Genomic DNA, 22,500 nt, shown 5'->3' with positions numbered 1-22,500 from the left:
ATAAAAATAACAGAAATCTAACATTTACATAACTATTCAGACCCTTTACTCAGTACTTTGTTGAAGCACCTTTGGCATTGACTACAGCCTCAAGCCTTCTTGGGTATGACTCTACAAGTGTGGCACACCTGTATTTGGGGAGTTTCTCCCATTCTTTTCTGCAGATCCTCTCAAGCTCTGTCAGGTTGGATGGAGAGAGTCGCTTCACAGCTATTTTCAGGTTTCTCCAGAGATGTTTGATCGGGTTTAAGTCCGGGCTCTGGCTGAGCCGCTCAAGGATATTCAGAGACTTGTCCCAAAGCCACTCCTGCATTGTCTGGCTGTCTGCTAAAGGGACGTGCTCCTATTGGAAGGTGAACCTTCTCCCCAGTCTGAGGTCCTGAGCGCTCTGGAGCAGGTTTCATCAAAGATCTCTCTGTACTTTGCTCCGTTCATCTTTCCCACAATCCTGACTAGTCTCACAGTCCCTGCCGCTGAAAAACATTCCCACAGCATGATTCTGCCACCACCATGCTTCACCGTAGGGATGGTATTGGCCAGGTGATGAGTGGTGCCTGGATTCCTCCAGACATGACACTTGGCATTCAGGCCAAAGAGTTCAATCTTGGTTTCATCAGACCAGAGAATCTTGTTTCTCAAGGTCTGAGAGTCTTTCGGTGCCTTTTGGCATACTCCAAGCGGCTGTCATGTGCCTTTTACTGAGGAGTGGCTTCCGTCTGGCCACTCTATTATAAAGGCCTGATTGGTGGAGTGCTGCATATATGGTTGTCCTTCTGGAAGGTTCTCCCATCTCCACAGAGGAACTCTGGAGCTCTGTCAGAGTGACCATCGGGTTCTTGGTCACCTCCCTGACCAAGGACCTTCTCCCCCGATTTCTCAGTTTGGCCGGGCAGTAAGCTCTAGGAACGTCTTCCATTTAAGAATGATGGAGGCCACTGTGTTCTTGGGGACCTTTAATGCTGCAGACATAATCCTGTCTCTGAGCTCTACGGACAATTCCTTCGACCTCATGGCTTAGTTTTTGATCTGACATGCGCTGTCAACTGTGGGACCTTATATAGACAGGTGTGTACCTTTCCAAATCATGTCCAATCAATTGAATTTACCACATGCGGACTCCAGTCAAGTTGTAGAAACAACTCAAGGGGTTCCCGAGTGGTGCAGCGGTCTAAGGCACTGCATCTCAAGGTAAGAGGCATCACCACAGACCCTGGTTCGATACCAGGCTGTATCACAACCGGCTGTGATTAGGAGTCCCATAGGGCGGCGCACAATTGGCCTATCGTCATCCGGGTTAGCGTTTGGCAGAGGTAGGCCTTCGTTGTAAATAAGAATTTGTTCTTAACTGACTTGCCTAGTTAAATAAAAAATACAATTATCAGTGGGAACAGGATGCCCCTGAGCTCAATATTGAGTCTCATAGCATGGTCTGAATACTTATGTAAATGAGGTATTTCTGTTTTTTATTTTTATACATTTGCAAACATTTCTAAAAACCTGTTTTCGCTTCATCATTATGGGGTATTGTGTGTAGATTGATGAGGATTTTTTTTAAATTCAATCAATTTTAGAATAAGGCTGTAATGTAACAACATGTGGAAAAGTGAAGGGGTCAGAATACTTTCCGAATGCACTGTATTATCATTCACAATGGATGTTAAAACAACACGTTCCTACATTTCCGCACAGGAGGCCAGGTACTTCTATGCGTGCGCGCTCCCTCAACATTATCAACACAGAGAAACCAGACACATGCTCACATGGAGCACTCCAAACAAAAGACAATGAAAAAACGTACAAATCTTGTAAATTATGGTTACGAGATTTGTTTCTCACAAGTGTAGCAGGTTGTGAAGTTTGCAAACAACGTTTCCACTCCGAGAATGAGAACGGAAAATGACTGTGATTAATATATGCATTAAAAGAAATGTATGTAACCAAATGACGGGGATTAACGGTACATTTACTGCTGGTGACATATGTAATGGGGAATTTATTTAAAAAAATCAAAGGACAAACAATTCACACAATGAAACAATGAATGCTCAAGAATTGATGGGAGACAGCTGAGTCCTTCTGGAGAGAGACTCGCCTATATCTTCGCCACACACCCCTCCCCTTCTTCTTGTCTCAACATTTTCAATTATACTCAAGACACATTCTCTTCACACGTATTTGAGATGCTTTTCACTGACAGCCGCAGTTCAATAATCAGCTAGGCCTATTGCCGTTCGCTGCACAATTTGCGGGTTTCCCAAATAGGCATAGAGCTTGTGATTTGAAACAATCCATAGATTCTTTTTTTAGAAGCTAACGATCCCCGTTTCCTCTGTGGCCATCATGCTTTCTGGAGATGTATTTTGAATTATTACTTTTTTTCTCAACGAATAATTATATCATTTTGGCACATTTATTTCCATTTTCATCCCTATTGGACACGCTGTTTTGCAATTTCTCTCCTGTTCTATTGTTTTTATATCAACTTTTTTTAATTGTCCAGAAGCCAAAGGCACAATCCTAGTCATATTAGCAACCTGGCAGTGCGGCGTCAGCATAGCCTAGTGGTTAGAGCGTTGGACTAGTAACCAAAAGGTTGCAAGTTCAAATCCCCAAGGTACAAATCTGTTGTTCTGCCCCTGCACAAGGCAGTTAACCCACTGTTCCTAGGCTGTCATTGAAAATAAGAATTTGTTCTTAACTTGTGAACTTAACTTGACTTGCCTAGTTAAATAAAAACATCCTGTTTGTTGCATCTTTAGATTCCCCCTCTTTCTAAGTTTCAAACAGAGCTATTCATTGAAAATTATGTTTTATTGGCTGCTTCATTACATGAGTTGCATGTTCTGTTAAGATGCCTTCCCATAATCTAAATGTGATTTCTGTCATTCTGGGTAGACGCCCTAATAGGCTATGCACCCACTGCATATGGGTCCGGTAAATTTCTCAAATGTCCAGTAAGTTAGAATCTTCCCCAGTCAAGTTTTCTAGCTCCACATTTTCCTAACGGAAATCTACCCACACGCACACAGCTTAGAGTTACACTGTTTAAAGTCACAGATAGAGACTTGACTCTTGTTTAACGTGATTCATTTCTTTGAGGATTTCACTGTAGCGTTTCACTTGGATGAAAGGGTGCTACAGACAGACATATTTGCATATTCCTGCAGAATGCACTTGTAATAGAGGTGGCTCTCTGGACTATGCTCATGTGATGAGTAAACTTGAAGACTAATGTGACCTTCCAGAGCTAATACCTGAGGCTTTAGCTCAGTGGGCTAACAACTAATGTCTCGTGGCACACACACACACACACACACACACACAGCATTTTCGCAGGAAGAACAAATCTTTGTAACCTTGTAGTTCTTTGCAGAAATTGAACAGCCTATTTCCCTTCCCTCTCCTTCAGGTCCGGTGTACGGTGAAGACCAGTGAGGACCGCTCCTGAAGGATATACATGAAGGGAGGGGTGGGGGTGAGGGGGGCTTGTGACATCACTCCCAGCCCAGGTCAGAGTCCACACAGGTAGGCAAACGACCCTTCTTATCCTCTTCCTACACACACGCGCACACACACACACCAGACCTGGGTTCAAATACTATTTAAATTATTTAAATTATTTACACATACATTTTGAAGTTGATATTCAGATATTTGTTATTTGAAAGTATTTGAATATTGGCATGCATTTGAAAATACACAAATATACAGAGTATTTTGAAATTCAAATAAATACTCCTGTATTGAAACCAGGTCCCAGGAGTTTTTGAAATAAGGTATTTGAAAATACTCAAATGCGCAGAAAATAAGTATTTAAATAACAACTAATCAAATAAACTTGTTTGAACTCTGGTCTGACAGACACACATACAGGAGTGCTTTCCCAGTTTAATGATTTTTTATGTATTGGGAAAGCTGTTGTCATGGCTGCACAATGAAAACAAGTCACACCAGGGGAAATGTTTTCTCTGCTTGGATTGAAGGACTAACACCTTTCACAGAAGAGAGAGGATTGGGTGTGAAGCTTGAAACTGAGGTTGACAGCCAGTCAGAGAAAGGGAGGGTGAACAATGAAAGGAAAGTTGCATCCTCTCCTCCCATGTTCTCTCTCCCTCCATCTTTCTCCCTCCCTTTCTCTCTCTCCATAATGTTGACTTGAGGAAAATGTATTCCTGTAACACAAAGGGCAGCATCCCAATGTTTCTCCTATCCTGTGTGTGTGTGTGTGTGTGTGTGTGTGTGTGTGTGTGTGTGTGTGTGTGTGTGTGTGTGTGTGTGTGTGTGTGTGTGTGTGTGTGTGTGTGTGTGTGTGTGTGTGTGTCAGGGCTTCCTTGGTGCCGGACAACGTGACCGGAAAGATTCAAATTTACCGGTCATTTGAAAAATTTACCGGACCCAAATCCATTGGGTGCATACCCATGGTGCTCAGAATGTCAGAAATCACATTTAGATGATGGTAATGCATCTTAACAGAACATCAACTCATGTAATGAAGCAGCCAATAAAATGTTATTTTCAAACATTTGCCAAAATGCAATTTGCGGGAAATCCCCATTCTAAACAGCACATCTGGCAAAACATAATTTTAAACAGCACACCTGATAGCGGTTCCATATGTGACAGAGATGAACATTTCTGTTTGAAACTTAGAAAAAGGGGGAATCCAAAGATGCAACAACCAGGATAGGTTGCTAATATGACTAGGATTGTGCCTTTGGCTTCTGGACAATAAAATAAAGTTGATATGAAAAACAGTAGAACATGAGAGAAATGGCATAACTCTTATACTTCACCAGAAACCATGACTTAGCTACAGAGGAATCCACGGTCCTTAGCTTCTTTTAAAAAATAGATGTGGATTGCTTAAAATCACAAGCTCGTAGGCCTATGCCTATTTGGGAAGCCCGCCGTTTGGGCAGTGTGCATGGCAATAGGCCTAACTGATTATTGAGTTAGGGCTGTCAGTGAAAAGCATCTAAAATATGTGTGAAGAGAATGTGTCTTGAGTATAATTTAAACTTGAGACAAGAAGGGGAGGTGGTGTATAAATCTTTATTTTAACAGGGAAAACAGACTGAGACCTAGATCTCTTTTACGGCTGTGCCCTGTGTAAACATGTTGACATGTACAGTTTTAGACATACAGACAAGAACATTTCAAAACATACACAATTCAACAGAAACAATCACAGACAACATCATATTGATCCTCCATAAACATTTTAAAATGGGCAAGGGACACCAGAGTGTCTAACTTAAGTTGGATCTGCAGTTTGTTCCATAAATAAGGTGCAAAGGAACTGAAGGCAGTCCTACCCAACTCTGTGGAGACCGCAGGAGTCTCTAATGTAATCCACATCTGTGATCTGGTTTTAAAATTAGTACATCTTGTGGAAATTAATGATGATATATATGGAGGTAGTTTTAAAAGAAGTGCTTTATAAATAAACAAGAGAGCATGTTGCTCTCGCCTCACAGATAGAGAGACCCAACCCACATGTTGATATAGGATACAGTGATGAGTTCTGTAACTATCACCCGTGATAAACCTGAGTGCACAATGGTAAATAGCATCCAGTGGTTTTAATGTGTTTGCCGATGCATGCATATAGATAATATCACCATAATCTAAAACGGACATAAAAGTAGCCTGCACAATTTTTTTCCTATTTACAGAGGACAGACAAGCCCTGTTTCTGTAAAGGAATCCTATCTTGAATTTGAGCTTTTTTCCCAATTCAGTAACATGTTTTTTAAAAGAAAGCCTATCATCTAACCATACCCCTAAGTATTTATATGCAGAGACCTTATTGATTTGAGTACCATCCAAGCTAGTGATTACAAACGTGTTTCTAACTGGGAGTTTAGACCTAGAAAAAAACATGACATTTGTTTTCTTAGCGTTTAAAACAAGTTTAAGCTGTAAAAGAGACCCCTGTAGTATCCTAAAATCAGACTCCAACTGCATTAAAGCTTGGTCCGCTGTTGGAGCAATAGAGTACATAACTGTGTCATCTGCATATAAATGGAATTTACAATATCTGACATCATCACCAATGTTGTTTATATAAAGTGAGAACAATAGTGGGCCAATTATTGAACCCTGAGGGACCCCTTTAAGTAACTGTAAGGGGTCAGACTTGACCCCATCGACCATGACGGCTTGAGTTCTATCTTTAAGATAGTCATAAAACCATCGGCAGGCATCAGTGCCCAGTCCTATAGATGACAGCTTACTCAAAAGGATAGCATGGTCTACAGTGTCAAAAGCTTTTGACAAATCTACAAACAACGCAGCACAGTGCTTTCTATCGTCTAAGGCATTTGCAATATCATTTACAACAAGCATAGTGGCCGATGTGGTACTGTGTTTAGATCTAAAACCAGATTGATTGGTACTAAGAATACTGTTAGCAGAAAGAAAAGATTGTAACTGTTTGTTGACTATAGATTCTAGAATCTTTACCAGACAAGGGAGCCTAGAGATGGGTCGATAGTTATCCAAATCACTACCGTCACCTCCCTTATGTAATGGCAGAACAAAAGCTGCTTTCCACACCTTAGGGATATTTCCTGTGCTTAATGTTAGATTAAAAATGTGTGTTACTGGACCAGCAAAAATAGGTGCAGCACACTTAAGTAAGTACGGGTCTAAATTGTCAGCGCCTAAGGATTTCTTAGTATCAATGGCACACAGGGCAATTAGAACCTCTGCTTCAGTTATTTTCTGGAAACTAAAAACAGGGTTACCATTTTTCAGAGTAACGGTTGAAAAGCAAGACGAAAAATCAACTAACTGGCCAGTACCACAAAGTCCACTTTTCCTTTCAAATAAAAAACCAGCAGAGATGAAATGCTTATTAAAAGCATCACAAATATCATTTTTTTCAGTTAGAATACAGAAGTCTGAGGTAATTTGTTTAGGAAGAGAAACAGCAGAATTCCCCCGTTTCAGTGAATTAACGGTTTTCCAGAATTTTGCAGGATCTCCTGCAGAATCTGTCATAGCATTAAGGAAGTAATTTGATTTTGCCTTTTTGACAGCTGCAGTACATTTATTTCTCAATTGCCTAAAAAACAGCCAATCAGCTGGAGTACCTGTTTTCCTCGCCAAGGCCCAGGCCCGATTCTTTTGCAGGAAAAGACCTGACAATTCAGGAGAGAACCAAGAACTGGTTCGGTTTCTTACTCTGTGATTCTTAAGCGGGGCATGTTTATCAGACATAGAGGTAACAATAGAAGAGAAAAAAGCAAGGGCTAAAACCGGGTCCAGAAAGCAGCAAGTGGATAAAAGCTCAGAGTGATATAAGTCAAGGATAAAAGCTTGCTGTGAGAAATGTTTATAATTTCTCTTAGAGATTATACAGGGATCAGAGTGTTTCAGCCTGGTATCTCTAATACAAGCAATAGGGCAGTGGTCACTGATATCATTTGCAAAAACCCCACTGGCTGTGTATTTATGGGGGGTATTTGTTAGAATAATGTCTAGTAGAGTGGATTTTACTGGGTTCTTAAAGTTGGGACGGGTTGGTTTAGTTATCAGCTGAGTTAGATTTAGCTCAGTACAAATGCCTTTTAATTTATCGGATACTGGTGAGAGCCAATCCAGGTTAAAATCTCCCAAAATCAGTAATTCAGAGTTTGCATAATTCGACAGTATATCAGATAATTTGCATAGAGTACAAGGAGGAGCTGAGGGGGGGCGATATACCCCTGCTAGAGTTAAATGAGCATTATTACCAAGTACCACGTTTAAAACTAGACATTCATATTGCTTTGAGACAGAGGTTGATATGGACACAGAAACATTTAAGCAGCATTTAACATAAATCGCAATACCACCACCTCTACCAACTCTATCAGTTCTATAAATATTGTATCCAATCAACTGAACATCTGAATCTGGCACAGAATCACACAGCCACGATTCAGATACAATCAGAACGTCAACATTTGATTGTGAGACCAAAATTTCAATAAAGTCCAACTTTTGGATCAGGCTTCTAGCATTCAAATGAATTATTCCAATACCATTGCTACGGGAATTCATATCAGATGGAGTATCCAAGGTAGCACCTGAAGCTGCACTAGATGAGCAATAAACCATTTTCGAGCTATTGACAGAGCTCAATTTTATGGGGACAAGATTACTACTAACAATACCTCTCTGCATGTGAGTAGTATTCGCAATACGGTGATTGGACAATAAACTAGGAATTGCAGAAGGGTTGTTAACTGTAGTTTGTTCCATATTTGCAATTGAGGAACTAATTAATGAAACTGGGAGAGGAGCATTGAACATAGTCTGATAGGGGAGCGTACAATCCCAAAAGTCAACCCCCGAGAATACACAACGTCAGGTATCAAAGGCTCTACATGAGGCAAGAGTAAGAGACATGTTGGTGGAGAGGATGCTGGAGCCATACCTGTTAAGATGTAAATTGTCCCGAAGAAATAGACCTGGTCGGTCTGTAAAAGCTGCAAAGTTATCCACAAAAGGAATTCTCATCGTGCAGCAGTATCCCTTAAGCCAGGTGTGTAATTGGCGTATACGACTAAAAACCATATCCGTGTAGCGTGGGGATGGAAATGGACCGGAAACAACACACTGCTTCCCAGATTCCAGCAGCGTATTTATCAATGTTTTAAAATCGTCTCTCAATTTCTCTGACTGCTGGAGTTTAATGTCATTTGACCCAACATGGACAATGACAGTTGAAGCGGCGGAGTGCTTGCTAATAAGTAGCGGTAGCATGGAATCTAGGTCAGAGATCCTAGCGCCAGGGTAGCAGAAGGTCTCAGCTTTCCGGATTGAAACGTTTCGGACCATGGATGAACCCACCACGAGAACGGAAGGACTACAGATGGGTTTATTGGGTAAATGACGGGGCCTCTCCCGGGTGATCTGCCTCCTAGCAGGTTGAGGGGGGCTAGCAGCTGAGACTGACGACCTAGTGGCAGGCAAGGAGCGCAGATGAGTGTGCTTGGGCACTTCCACCTGAGAGTGAGATGGCAGCAGTAGAGATGAAGCGGAGGGACCCTGTACAGTATGATTGGAATGCACTTCCAGGTCTTCCAGGACCTTGAATCTCCTCCCCAATTGTAGCACCTCCGAAACATTTGATGGATTCCGTTTCCTGGAGTGCTTTCCTCCCCGGACAGCAATCCAGGCATCCTGAGGCGGAGTAGAAGGGGTGGAACAGACCAGGCCCTTCGGTTTAGCTCCTAGTCTGGGCCATGGCTCATTTAAGGGAACCGAATGGAGTTTCACAGTTACAGGCTCCCCAGAAGTGGAGGTGCCGAGCCAGGGGCAGGTGACGTCGTCGATTTTGGAGGTGGTTTGTATAACCATGGAGTCCAGGAGTTCTTCGTCCTCCTTGATCTGGCGCAAGACAGATACTCTCCCCTCCAGCTCAGCGACTCTCTGGCTCAGGTACTGGCAGGTGGTACATCCAGGGGCGAGCGAAGCCATGAGAGACAGGTGGGTTTGGGCCCGGAGGCTAGCAGTTAGCAGTTTGTTTTTAGCCTAAAGCCAGCTTTTTGCCGAACTTTTCCAGAGAGAAAAAACACTTTCCATCCACCGTGGAGCGAGATTCCGGGACAAGAGAGAGTGGTCCTAGCTGGTAAAAGTTAACCGCGATGCGGAATCCATGCAAAAACACGTTCGGTATTTATGATTAACAAAGATTGGTTATGTTTTAGTTAAAAATAACAAACCGAGTTTTTCCAGCATACAGTGTTCAGAAGCGCACTCTGATGACGTGCGCACTCTGATGACGTGCGCTTCGTGTGTGGCGAAGATATAGGCGAGTCTCTCTCCAGAAGGACTCAGCTGTCTCCCATCAATTCTTGAGCATTCATTGTTTCATTGTGTGAATTGTTTGCCATTAGATTTTTTTTTAATCAATTCCCCATTACATATGTCACCAATAGTAAATATATCGTTAATCCCCGTCATCTGGTTACATTCATTTCTGTTCATGCCAATGATGTATATAATCCCTGGATTGCTGATGCAATGTATTGGCCAATGAGAGGATTGACGCCACCGGTCGGCTATATTGGCACACCTCAGAAAAGCAGTCCTCCATAGGAATGAATGGAATTCTACAGTATTTCAATTAAATGTTTAAAGTACAGAATTACATGTCTAAGGATTTCTCTGTTGTAGTGGGGACAGTAATTATACTTCAAGGAAACAGTTTCTATATATTTTTAAATGTTTCATGTTTACATTAGGTCACATAATATCATTTAAAAGTACGCATTTAGGTGTCTGTAATAAAATAAATGTAGACATTAATAAATGCATTTCCCGAGCTTCCAAAGTTTTTTTTACAATGGTGAGGGAGTGCCAAGATGGTGGCGCCGTGGCTTCAAAACAGCGCCCCCTGTCAGTCATCTAGTGTATATATAAATAATTGGTTAATGCATGTATTAATTACAGTTATTTACAGTTCCCATTCTCGGAGTGGAAACGTGGTTTTCAGAGTTCACAACCTGCTACAATTGTGAGAAACAAGTTTTGGTTTATTTCATAACCATAATTTACAAGATTTGTCAATTTTTCCATTGTCTTGTTTGGAGTGCTCCATGTAAGCAATGAGGATGTATCTGGTTTCTCTGTCCTGATAATGTTGAGGGAGCGTGTGCGCCAATGTTGAGGGAGCGTGTGCGCCTGAGCAAGCATAGTGTTTTTTTTAACATCCATTGCGAATGATAATACATTAAAACTATAGTTCCTTCCTCACAGTAAAATCTTAACAACAATCTCCCCCTCGATAATCACCAATCCTCGGTGTGAAAGAGCAATGGAAATTATAGGCCTACTGCTGCATTGGCCTATAGGCTATGAGATCCATGCCCTCATTTCTTTAGCTGCCAATGGATCACGGCATATCAGTGTGTCCATATGGCAGAGGCTAGTGATCTCGCATTAGTTGAGTTTCAACTTTTAGATTTATATCATTTTAATCCAGATTTTTATGAATAACCACGTGACAATAATTTTGCGAAACAAAAACGTTATTATTGAAATTAAACTGTTCCACGAAAATGCACAAATTAAAATCATAATTGGCATGCAGAACGGGAGGATAAATTGTAAGCTTCCCCAAACTTGAAACTCACGAGCCGCCTATGAAGTCTTTTTCAAATAATTGCCTCCACATTTACATGGTCGGATTTTGCCTATTTTGCCTATAGGCTGGACTGGTAAACTGGTCAGAATTGAAGGAATGATTGGTGGCGCTAAATACAGGGAAATTCTTGAGGGAAACCTGTTTCAGTCTTCCAGCGATTTGAGACTAGGACAGAGATTCACCTTCCAGCAGGACAATGACCCTAAGCATACTGCTAAAGCAACGCTCGAGTGGTTTAAGGGGAAACATTTAAATGTCTTGGAATGGCCAAATCCCAGACCTCAATCCAATTGAGAATTGGTGGTATGACTTAAAGATTGCTGTACCCCAGCAGAGCTTGCAGAATGGGCAAAAATCCCAGTGGCTAGATGTACCAAGCTTATAGAGACATACCCCAAGAGACTTGTAGTTGTAATTTGCTGCAAAAGGTGGCTCTACAAAGTATTGACTTTGGGGGGGTGAATAGTTATGCATGCTCAAGTTTTCAGTTTTTTTGTCTTATTTGTTTGTTTCACAATAAAAATATTTTGCATCTTCAAAGTGGTAGGCATGTTGTGTAAATCAAATGATACAAACCCCCCAAAAATCTATTTTAATTCCATGTTGTAAGGCAACAAAATAGGAAAAATGCCAAGGGGGTGAATACTTTCGCAAGCCACTGTAGATGTGGTCATTTTCACGTTTTTATAAATTCATAGAATGTTTGGGAATTACGTATAGTAATGCATTTGTGAAAGTTCTATAGCAATATACAGTGGGAAAGCTGCCGTACGTTTGGACAATTAATAGTCACTGCAGTAAATAAAACCAAATAAAAATCTGTCTTGTCTAGGACTGGAGTCTACGTAGACTGGTGCTCCATAGCCAATCAGAGCTACAGTAGGCCTATATGCAAATAAGCCATTTGCCACATGGGCCTGCCCTCATTCACTTTGAACTGGACTGTGTGTTTACAGGCAGTAGCAACAGCGTGACTTTAGATCATTAGAATGTATTCTCCAAAAGCCAGAAAATACACCTTAATGGATTACTGGAAATATGTACTGTAAATATCACGGGAGTCCTCTTACATTTGGGAACTTCACTGTCCTATTGATCAAACAACCATGAATAGGTAGGCTCCCTCCCTCAGTTGCCTATGCACATCAACAAGATCAACAACTAATGCTAGCCAGAGTGAGATGAGCTAAAATCTAATGAGGGAACATTAGATAAACCTTCTCAAACTTTTTCAGCTAGTTGGCCATCAAAATTGCACTGATGAACGAGGGGAATAGTGGCCTGCTCGTCCTTCTGCAGCTTGCCTGCCAATGCATGCTTGTTCCAACCCATGTTTTGACAACTGAATGGGAACTTGCCTGCCAGCCTGCCCATTTGATCGATGCCAAATACATTTGATTGACAACTAAGAGATATGCTAACTGTGGATAACAGTTGTTCAAGTTCAGCATAGCTAGCTAGATAGCAAAGTGATTCACATTTCTTGTTAGCTAACCAAATGACACTTGTACTCTAGCTGTAGCCACCGAAAAACGATATGAGGGGAAAAAGTCAGTCACTCACCCACTCCTCCAATGACATGACATTACGTCCTCCAAGCAGCTAGCTAGCTAACGTTAGGCTCTGTGTTTGTAGCTTGCTAAATAAATAGCTAGCTACATAGATTGTTACGCTAGCCCAGGGGTGTCAGTCTCAGTCAGCACACGGGCAATATTGAAAAAAACACAACGAATTGGCGGGCCAGACATAGCCTCATTGTTTTTACAAAAACACGTGCAACTGTGACCCAAACACGTGCAACTGTGACCCAAAATATAACCGTTTATAATGTCCACGTATGTGCATAGCAGAGCATGTGAGCAGAGTTGAGCGGTTGGAAATCTCGCTTATCGCTCATGGAGCAGTGCTTCCTACAGCTCCGCTAAAAAACGATTTGGAGCAGCAGGAAAAAAACTGCTGTTCCAAATTGACCCTATTCATTAAAATAACAATTTAACCAACACCCATCTATTTTTGTGTCTACCTGAACCTACCAATTGGTTTTTAAGTATTGAAATCGAACCATATGGATTTAAATGAAAAGTATTTGAATAAACATGAAAAGGTGAATGTAAGAAGCGAACATAATTTCAAATAGGATATAAGTCGTATTAAACAGCATATAAACATTCTAAATAGGTCAGGAGCCAGACTAGGAGGAACGAAAATGAATTATTTAGACTATATTATTTAAATTATTTCAAGGTTATAGCCTAAAAATAAATACATTGTGATGCATTTGCGAGTAAGAAACAATATGCTGGTAGGGACATAAAGCCCTCAGCATTTAAACAACATTCCGCTGTATTAAATCGTTATAGTCTATAAATTGCGCAAATAGGCTGTGACTTACTTAGAATTAAATACAAATTAAACAAAAAATGACTTATTAGTGCTTTTGAATTCATTTTTTGAATTCATTTTTAGAAACACGAATTTGGCCAGTCTGTGGCTTCAGGCTCACGCGATGGTGCAGAGTTGTTTTTTAAAACATTTTTCTATAGGTAGGCCTAAAGGTTTTTAGGCAAAATAACCCAATCAAAACGGAAAGCTCCTTGAACGTGGGAATATGCCAGGCCTACTGGGCCAAAATCAATTATGGCCTATTGTATAGATAATATAACGAAAATTAATGGAACTTTTAAGAGATCAGATTTTTAGTTTATAAATACTTTGCTACAATGACACATTTAGTTATCTACCCAACTCGTTCCTTTCTTTTAGCATGTGCACGTAACATGCTTTCGGGATACGTGTCTTTTCAGATTCCACAATGGTTATTTATTTGTGAACACTACATCACCACACTCCCTCTCTGGCTCTTGGTCCTCATCTTTGTAAGTCACCTTGATTTAGCACCTGTGTGTTTCTTTATGGAAATATTTAGGGAACTTCATGACAGTAGCTAAAGCAAGTGGCTATAGCAGCACACAAGTAGATTACAAATGCATGCTGGGCTGGGCATGGGTTTTTCATGCTCAATAGTTTCCCGTGTGTATCAAGAATGGTCCACCACTCAAAGAACATCCAGCCAATTTGACACAACTGTGGGAAGCATTGGGAGTCAACATGGGCCAGCATCCCTGTAGAACGCTTTCGACACCTTGTAGAGTGTATACTAAGAATGATACACTACATGACCAAAAGTATGTGGACAGGTGCTTGTTGAACATCTCATTCCAAAATCATGGGCATTAATATGGAGTTGTTCCCCCCTTTGCTGCTGTAACAGCCTCCACTGTTCTGAGAAGGCTTTCCACTAGATGTTGGAACATTGCTGTGGGGACTTGCTTCCATTCAGCCACAAGAGCATTAGTGAGGTGGGGCACTGATGCTGGGCGATTAGGCCTGGCTCGCAGTCGGCGTTCCAATTCCAATCAAAGGTTTCCGATGGGGTTGAGGTCAGGGCTCTGTGCAGGCCAGTCAGGTTCTTCCACACCGATCTCGACAAACCATATCTGTATGGACCTCGCTTTGTGCATGGGGGCATTGTCACGCTGAAACAGGAAAAGGCCTTTCCCATACTGTTGCCACAAAGTTGGAAGCACAGAATCGTCTAGAATGTCATTGTATGCTGTAGCGTTAATATTTCCCTTCACTGGAACTAAGGGGCCTAGCCCGAACTATGAAAAACAGCACCAGACCATTATTCATCCTCCAACAAACTTTAGAGTTGGCAATATGCATTCATCCTTGGAACTGCCAGATGGTGAAGCATGATTCATCACTCTTGAGAATGAGTTTCCACTGCTCCAGAGTCCAATGGCGGCGAGCTTTACACCACTCCAGCCGACGCTTGGCATTACGCATGGTGATCTTAGGCTTGTGTGCATCTGCTCGCCCATGGAAACCCATTTCATGAAGTTCCCGAGGAACAGTTCTTGTACTGAAATTGCTTCCATAGGCAGTTTGGAACTTAGTAGTGAGTGTTTCAAACGAGGACAGACGTTTTTTAGGCACTATGCGCTTCAGCACTTGGCGGTCCCGTTTTGTGAGCTTGTGTGGCCTACCACTTCGTGGCTGAGCCGTTGTTGCTCCTAGACTTTTCCACATCACAATAACAGCCCTTACAGTCGACCGGGGCAGCTCTAGCAGGGCAGAAATTTGACAAACTGACTTGTTGGACAGGTGGCATCCTATGACGGTGCTACGTTGAAAGTCACTGAGCTCTTCAGTTTATTTTAAATTTTTTATGTATTTAACCTTTTTTAAACTAGGCAAGTCAGTTAATAACAAATTCTTATTTACAATGACGGCCTAGGAACAGTGGGTTAACTTCCTTGTTCAGGGGCAGAACGACATATTTTTACCTTGTCAGCTCAGTAAGGCCATTCTAGTGCCAGTGTTTGTCTATGGAGATTGCATGGCTATGTTCTCGATTTTATACACCTGTAAGCAACGGATGTGGCTGAAATTGCAGAGTCCACTAATATGAAGCGGTGTCCACATACTTTTGTATGTAGGGACATGGTTATATGTGATTACAGAGACTGCTCTCTGTCTGTCGGCCTGTCAGGTTTCCCCTTCCTCTGATGAATGGTTGTAATATGCTCCACATCACAAGAAGGGACACATTCCTTAATGGCTCTGCTTTTCATAACGCCTACGAGGAGAGGGAAGGTAAGGGTGGGAGGTGGTGTGGATGGAGGGGGAGGAAGGGGGATATGGATTGAGAGAGAGGTAATAAGAGAGAGGAAAAATAAGGAAAAAAGAAAAAGAGAACGAGAGAGGGAGAGAGAGAGAGGAAGGGAGATTGTTAATGAATAATTGAAACATGTTCCCTTTTGTCTGTCTAGCCATTCAAGTCAGTAAACAACAAAACAATAGCCTCATTTGAATAATTTCACAAATGGTGTGGCGAGGTGGCAGTTGCTGTCACGGCTTGCTCTGCCTGCATGGTCAGAGGAGAGGGAGAAAGACAGAGAGAACGAGAGAGAGATAGAGAGAAAGACAGAGTGGGAATGAGAAAGAGAGGGATAGAGAGCGAGAAAGAGAAACAAAGACAGAGATGGGATGTTAACTGCTTAATTAACTCAGGAACCACACCTGTGTGGAAGCACCTGCTTTAAATATACTTTGTATCCTTTTAGTGTTTCTTTTATTTTGGCAGTTACATGTATGTTAGACATGTTCTTTGTTCTTGGTTTTAATATGAACTGTGTAAGGAGAGACTTCAAGCTGTAGCTCTGCCTATCGTACATGAATCTCAGTAACCCAGAACTAAAATCTTGTGTAATTTGGTCAGATGCTCGATTAAGTTCTTCGGCGGGGACGTGTTAGAAAATATACTAATGCGACTTGCGAAGTCTCCAGAAGGTGTGTGTGTGTGAGGACTAAGTGGAGTTGTCAGTTATATAAAAGCAGTGGGGAACCCAGCTGAGTTCAATGAAATGATTTCATCAACAGTGCGAAAGAAGTCCCTTTCTAACACATTATATACATTTTTATTTCATTTTTATTTAATTTCACCTTTATTTAACCAGGTAGGCTAGTTACAACTGCGACCTGGCCAAGATAAAGCAAAGCAGTGCGACACAAACAACACATGGAATAAACAAACACACAGTCAATAACACAATAGAAAAAAGTCTATATACAGTGTGTGCAAATGAGATAAGATAAGGGAGGTAAGGCAATAAATAGGCCATAGTGGCAAAATAATTACAATTTAGCAATAAACACTGGAGTGATAGATGTGCAGAAGATGAATGTGCAAGTAGAGATACTGTGGTGCAAAGGAGCATAAATAAATAAATAACAGTATGGGGACGAGGTAGTTGGATGGGCTATATACAAGATGGGCTATGTACAGGTATAGTGATCTGTAAGCTGCTCTGACAGCTGGTGCTTAAAGTTAGTGAGGGAGATATGGTTCTCCAGCTTCAGTGATTTTTGCAATTCGTTCCAGTTATTGGCAGCAGAGAACTGGAAGGAAAGGAGGAATTGGCTTTGGGGGTGACCAGTGAAATATACCTGCTGGAGCTCGTGCTACGGGTGGGTGCTGCTATGGTGACCAGTGAGCTGAGATAAGGCGGGGCTTTACCTAGCAAAGACTTATAGATGACCTGGAGCGAGTGGGTTTGGCGACGAATATGAAGCGAGGGCCAGCCAACGAGAGCATACAGGTCGCAGTGGTGGGTAGTATATGGGGCTTTGGTGACAAAACGGATGAAACTGTGATAGACTGCATCCAGTTTGCTGAGTACAGTGTTTGAAGGTTATTTTGTAAATGACATCGCCAAAGTCAAGGATCGGTAGGATAGTCAGTTTTACGAGGGTATGTTTGGCAGCATGAGTGAAGGATGCTTTGTTGCGATTTAGGAAGCCGATTCTAGATTTAATTTTGGATTGGAGATGCTTAATGTGAGTCTGGAAGGAGAGTTTACAGTCTAACCAGACAGCTAGGTATTTGTAGATGTCCACATATTCTAAGTCAGAACCGTCCAGAGTAGTGATGCTGGACTGGTGTGCAGGTGCTGGTAGTGATCGATTGAAGAGCATGCATTTAGTTTTACTTGCATTTAAGAGCAGTTGGAGGCCACGGAAGGAGAGTTGTATGGCATTGAAGCTCGTCTAGAGGTTAGTTAGCACAGTGTCCAAAGAAGGGCCAGAAGTAGACAGAATGGTATTGTCTGTGTAGAGGTGGATCAGAGAATCATCAGCAGCAAGAGCGACATCATTGATGTATACAGAGAAGAGAGTCGGTCCGAGAATTGAACCCTGTGGCACCCCCATAGAGACTGCCAGAGGTCCGGACAACAGGCCCTCCGATTTGACACACTGAACTCTGTCTGAGAAGTAGTTGGTGAACCAGGCGAGGCAGTCATTTGAGAAACCAAGGCTGTTGAGTTTGCCGATAAGAATGTGGTGATTGACAGAGTCGAAAGCCTTGGCTAGGTCTATGAATACAGCTGCACAGTATTGTCTCTTATCGATGGAGGTGATGATATCGTTTAGGACCTTGAGCGTGGCTGAGGTGCACCCATGACCAGCTCGGAAACCAGTTTGCATAGCGGAGAAGGTACGGTGGGATTCTAAATTGTTGGTGATCTGTTTGTTAACTTGGCTTTCGAAGACCTTAGAAAGGCAGGGTAGAATAGATATAGGTCTGTAGCAGTTTGGGTCTAGAGTGTCTCCCCCTTTGATGGGGGGGATGACCGTGGCAGCTTTCCAATCTTTAGGGATCTCAGACGATACGAAAGAGAGGTTGAACAGGCTAGTAATAGGAGTTGCAACAATTTCGGCTGATCATTTTAAAAAGAGAGGGTCCAGATTGTCTAGCCCTGCTGATTTGTAGGGGTTCAGATTTTGCAGCTCTTTCAGAACATCAGCTATTTGGGTGAAGGAGAAATGGGGGAGGCTTGGGCAAGTTGCTCTGGGGGGTGCAGGGCTGTTGACCAGGGTAGGGGTGGCCAGGTGGAAAGCATGGCCAGCCGTAGAAAAAATGCCAATTCTCAATTATAATGGATTTATCGGTGGTGACAGTGTTTCCTAGCCTCAGTGCAGTTGGCAGCTGGGAGGAGGTGCTCTTATTCTCCATGGACTTTACAGTGTCCCAGAACTTTTTGGAGTTTGTGCTACAGGATGCACATTTCTGTTTGAAAAGCTAGCCTTTGCTTTCCTAACTGCCTGAGTATATTGGTTCCTAACTTCCCTGAAAAGTTGCATGTCGCAGGGGTTGTTCGATGCTATTGCAGTACGCCACAGGATGTTTTTGTGCTGGTCAAGGGCAGTCAGGTCTGGAGTGAGCCACGGGCTATATCTGTTCCTGGTTCTACATTTTTTGAATGGGGCATGCTTATTGTGAGGAAAGCACTTTTAAAGAATAACCAGACATCTTCTACTGACGGAATGAGGTCAATATCCTTCCAGGATACCCGGGCCAGGTCGATTAGAAAGACCTGCTCGCTGAAGTGTTTTAGGGAGCGTTTGACAGTGATGAGGGGTGGTCGTTTGACCGCAGACCCATTATGGACGCAAGCAATGAGGCAGTGATCGCTGAGATCCTGGTTGAAGACAGCAGAGGTGTATTTGGAGGGCAGGTTGGTTAGGATGATATTTATGAGGGTGCCTGTGTTTACGGATTTGGGGTTGTACCTGGTAGGTTCATTGATCATTTGTGTGAGATTGAGGACATCAAGCTTAGATTGTAGGATGGCCGGGGTGTTAAGCATGTCCCAGTTTAGGTCACCTAACAGCACGAGCTCTTAAGATAGATGGGGGGCAATCAATTCACATATGGTGTCCAGGGCACAGCTGGGAGCAGAAGGTGGTCTATAGCAAGCGGTAAAGGTGAGAGACTTGTTTCTGGAAAGGTGGTTTTTAAAAGTATAAGTGCAAATTGTTTGGGCACAGACCTGGATAGTAAGACAGAACTCTGCAGGCTATCTCTGCAGTAGATTGCAACTCCGCCCCCTTTGGCAGTTCTATCTTGTTGGAAAATGTTATAGTTAGGGATGGAAATTTCAGGGTTTTTGGTGGCCTTCTTGAGCCAGGATTCAGACATGGCTAGGACATCCGGGTTGGCAGAGTGTGCTAAAGCAGTGAATACAACACACTTAGGGGGAGGCTTCTAATGTTAACATGCATGAAAACAAGGCTTTTACGGTTACAGAAGTCAACAAATGAGAGCACCTGGGGAATGGGTGTGATGCTGGGGGCTGCAGGGCCTGGATTAACCTCTACATCACCAGAGGATCAGAGGAGGAGTAGGATAAGGGTATGGCTAAAGGCTATATTAACTGGTCATCTAGTATGTTCGGAACAGAGAGTAGAAGGAGCATGTTTCTGGGCGCGGTAGAATAGATTCAATGCATAATGTACAGACAAAGGTATGGAAGGATGTGAAAACAGTGGAGCTAAACCTAGGCATTGAGTGACGATGATAGGGGTATTGTCTCTAGAGACATCAATTAAACCAGGAGAGGTCACTGCATGTGTGGGAGGTGGGACAAGAGGGTTAGCTGAGGCATATTGAGCATGGCTGGAGGCTCTACAGTGAAATAAGACAATAATAACTAACCAAAACAGCAATGGACAAGGCATATTGACATTAGGGAGAGGCATGTGTAACCGAGTGATCATAGGGTTCAGTGAGTAGCTGGGTGGCTGGAGACACGGCGATTCAGACAGCTAGCGGGCCGGGGCTAGCAGAGGGCCTTAGCGGGACGTCGCGACGCAAGAAGTCTGTTGTAGCCCCCTTGTGCGGTTACGTCGGCAGACCAGTCATGATGGATCAGCAGGGGTCCGTGTAGTAAAAGGCTCCAGGCCAATTGGCAAAATAGGTATAGTAGCCCAAGAAATTGGCTGATGGACCTCTTCAGCCAACAGTCCGGTATGCTCTAGACGGCTAGCAGATGGGCGTTCAGGGGACGTCGCGACGGAGGAGCTTGTTGAAAAACCCCTCGGGCGGATTACGTCGGTAGTCTAGTCGTGATGGATCGGCGGGGCTCCGTATCGGCAATAAAAGAGGTCCAGGCCAACTGGCAAAATAGGTATTTTAGCCAAAGGAGTGGCTGATAGACCTCTTCAGCTAGCCGGGAGATGGGCCTAGCATAGGCTATCTCCAGGCTAATTGGTGCTTGCTTCGGGACAGAGACGTTAGCCAGGAGAAGCCAATCGGATAGCAGCTAGCTAGCTGCGATGATCCAGGTGAGGAGGTTTTGAGCTTGCGATAGGAATCCGGAAATATGGAGAAAAAAGATGTCCGATAAGCTCTGGGATTAATCGCGCTGTGCAGACAGGCAGGAGTTGTCCGGGCTAAAGGTTAGCTGATGACCGCTAGCAGTGGCTAGCTGACTACTAGCTAGTAGCTAGTTAGCTGGCTAGCCTCTGTTAGTGGTTCTGGTTCTAAAGTAAAGAAAATAGCAGATCCATACCACATTGGGTGAGGCGGGTTGCAGGAGAGTATGTTTAAGTTGGGATTAAGAAAAATATAAAAAAACATATGCGAAGAAAGTTATAAAAATATATATATATAAAGATATATACACGGGACACGACAAGACGAAGATGTGTATGTGTGTGTCAATGCAGACCACAACTTTACTAGTATAGTCAGATACTTGACTGCTTATATACCAGGGTCACAGTCCATTGACACCCTGTCGACAGAGCACAGATTTACACACGCACACACATCACACACCACACCACACCACACACACTACACACACAGAGATACCAGAGAGGGAGTTATTCCCCTCGCTTTCTGACCCATCTACAGTACCAGTCAAATGTTTGGACACACCTACTCATTCCAGGGTTTTTCTTTATTTGTATTATTTTCTACATTGTAGAATGATAGTGAAGACGTCAACACTATGAAGTATACACACTCTTGGCATTCTCTCAACCAGCTTCATGAGGTAGTCACCTGGAATGCATTTCAATTAACAGGTGTGCCTTGTTAAAAGTTAATTTGTGGATTTTTTCCCCTTCTAAATGTGTTTGAGCCAATCAGTTGTGTTGTGACAAGGTAGGGGTGGTATACAGAAGATAGCCCTATTTGGTAAAAGACCAAGTCCATATTATGGCAAGAACAGCTCAAATAAGAAAAGAGAAATGACAGTCCATCATTACTTTAAGACATGAAGGTCAGTCAATCCGGAAAATGTCAAGAACTTTTGAAGTTTCTTCAAGTGCAGTCGCAAAAACCATCAAGTGCTATGATGAAACTGGCTCTCATGAGGACCGCCACAGGAAAGGAAGACCCAGAGTTACCTCTGCTGCAGAGAATCAGTTCATTAGAGTTACCAGCCTCAGAAATTGCAGCCCAAATAAATGCTTCACAGAGTTCAAGTAACAGACACATCTCAACATCAACTGTTCAGAGGAGACTGCGTGAATCAGGCCTTCATGGTCGAATTGCTGCAAAGAAGCCACTACTAAAGGACACCAATAATAAGAAGAGACTTGCTTGGGACAAGAAACACATCAATTGGCATTAGACCGGTGGAAGTCTGTCCTTTGGTCTGATGAGTCCAAATGTGAGATTTTTGATTCCAACCGCCGTGTCTTTGTGAGACGCAGAGTAGGTGAACGGATGATCTCCGTATGTGTATTTCCCACCATGAAGCATGGAGGAGGAGGTGTGATGGTGTGGGGGTGCTTCGGTGGTGACACTTTCAGTGATTCATTTAGAATTCAAGGCACACAACGAGCATGGCTACCACAGCATTCTGCAGTGATACGCAATCCCATCTGGTTTGCGCTTAGTGGGACTATCACTGGTTTTTGAACAGGACAATGACCCAACACACCTTCAGGCTGTGTAAGGGCTATTTGACCAAGACGGAGAGTGATGGAGTGCTGCATCCGAT

At 42.8% G+C, this 22,500-nt stretch overlaps 1 protein-coding gene across 2 annotated transcripts in view; it reads left to right on the top strand.

Moving 5' to 3' along the window:
- The window catches only part of LOC120046617 (zinc finger MIZ domain-containing protein 1-like), a 211,956-nt gene that overhangs the window by 67,199 nt on the left and 122,257 nt on the right, over positions 1-22,500 (top strand). For both annotated transcript variants that reach the window (XM_038992000.1, XM_038991999.1), the window contains exon 2: positions 3,410-3,525. The gene's annotated coding sequence lies outside the window, so the exon portion shown is untranslated. The remainder of the gene's footprint in view (positions 1-3,409; positions 3,526-22,500) is intronic.

This window comes from Salvelinus namaycush, chromosome 4 (assembly GCF_016432855.1).
Source record: "Salvelinus namaycush isolate Seneca chromosome 4, SaNama_1.0, whole genome shotgun sequence".
NCBI classification, from domain to species: Eukaryota; Metazoa; Chordata; class Actinopteri; order Salmoniformes; family Salmonidae; genus Salvelinus; species Salvelinus namaycush.
This window is presented reverse-complemented; position numbering and strand designations above follow the sequence as displayed.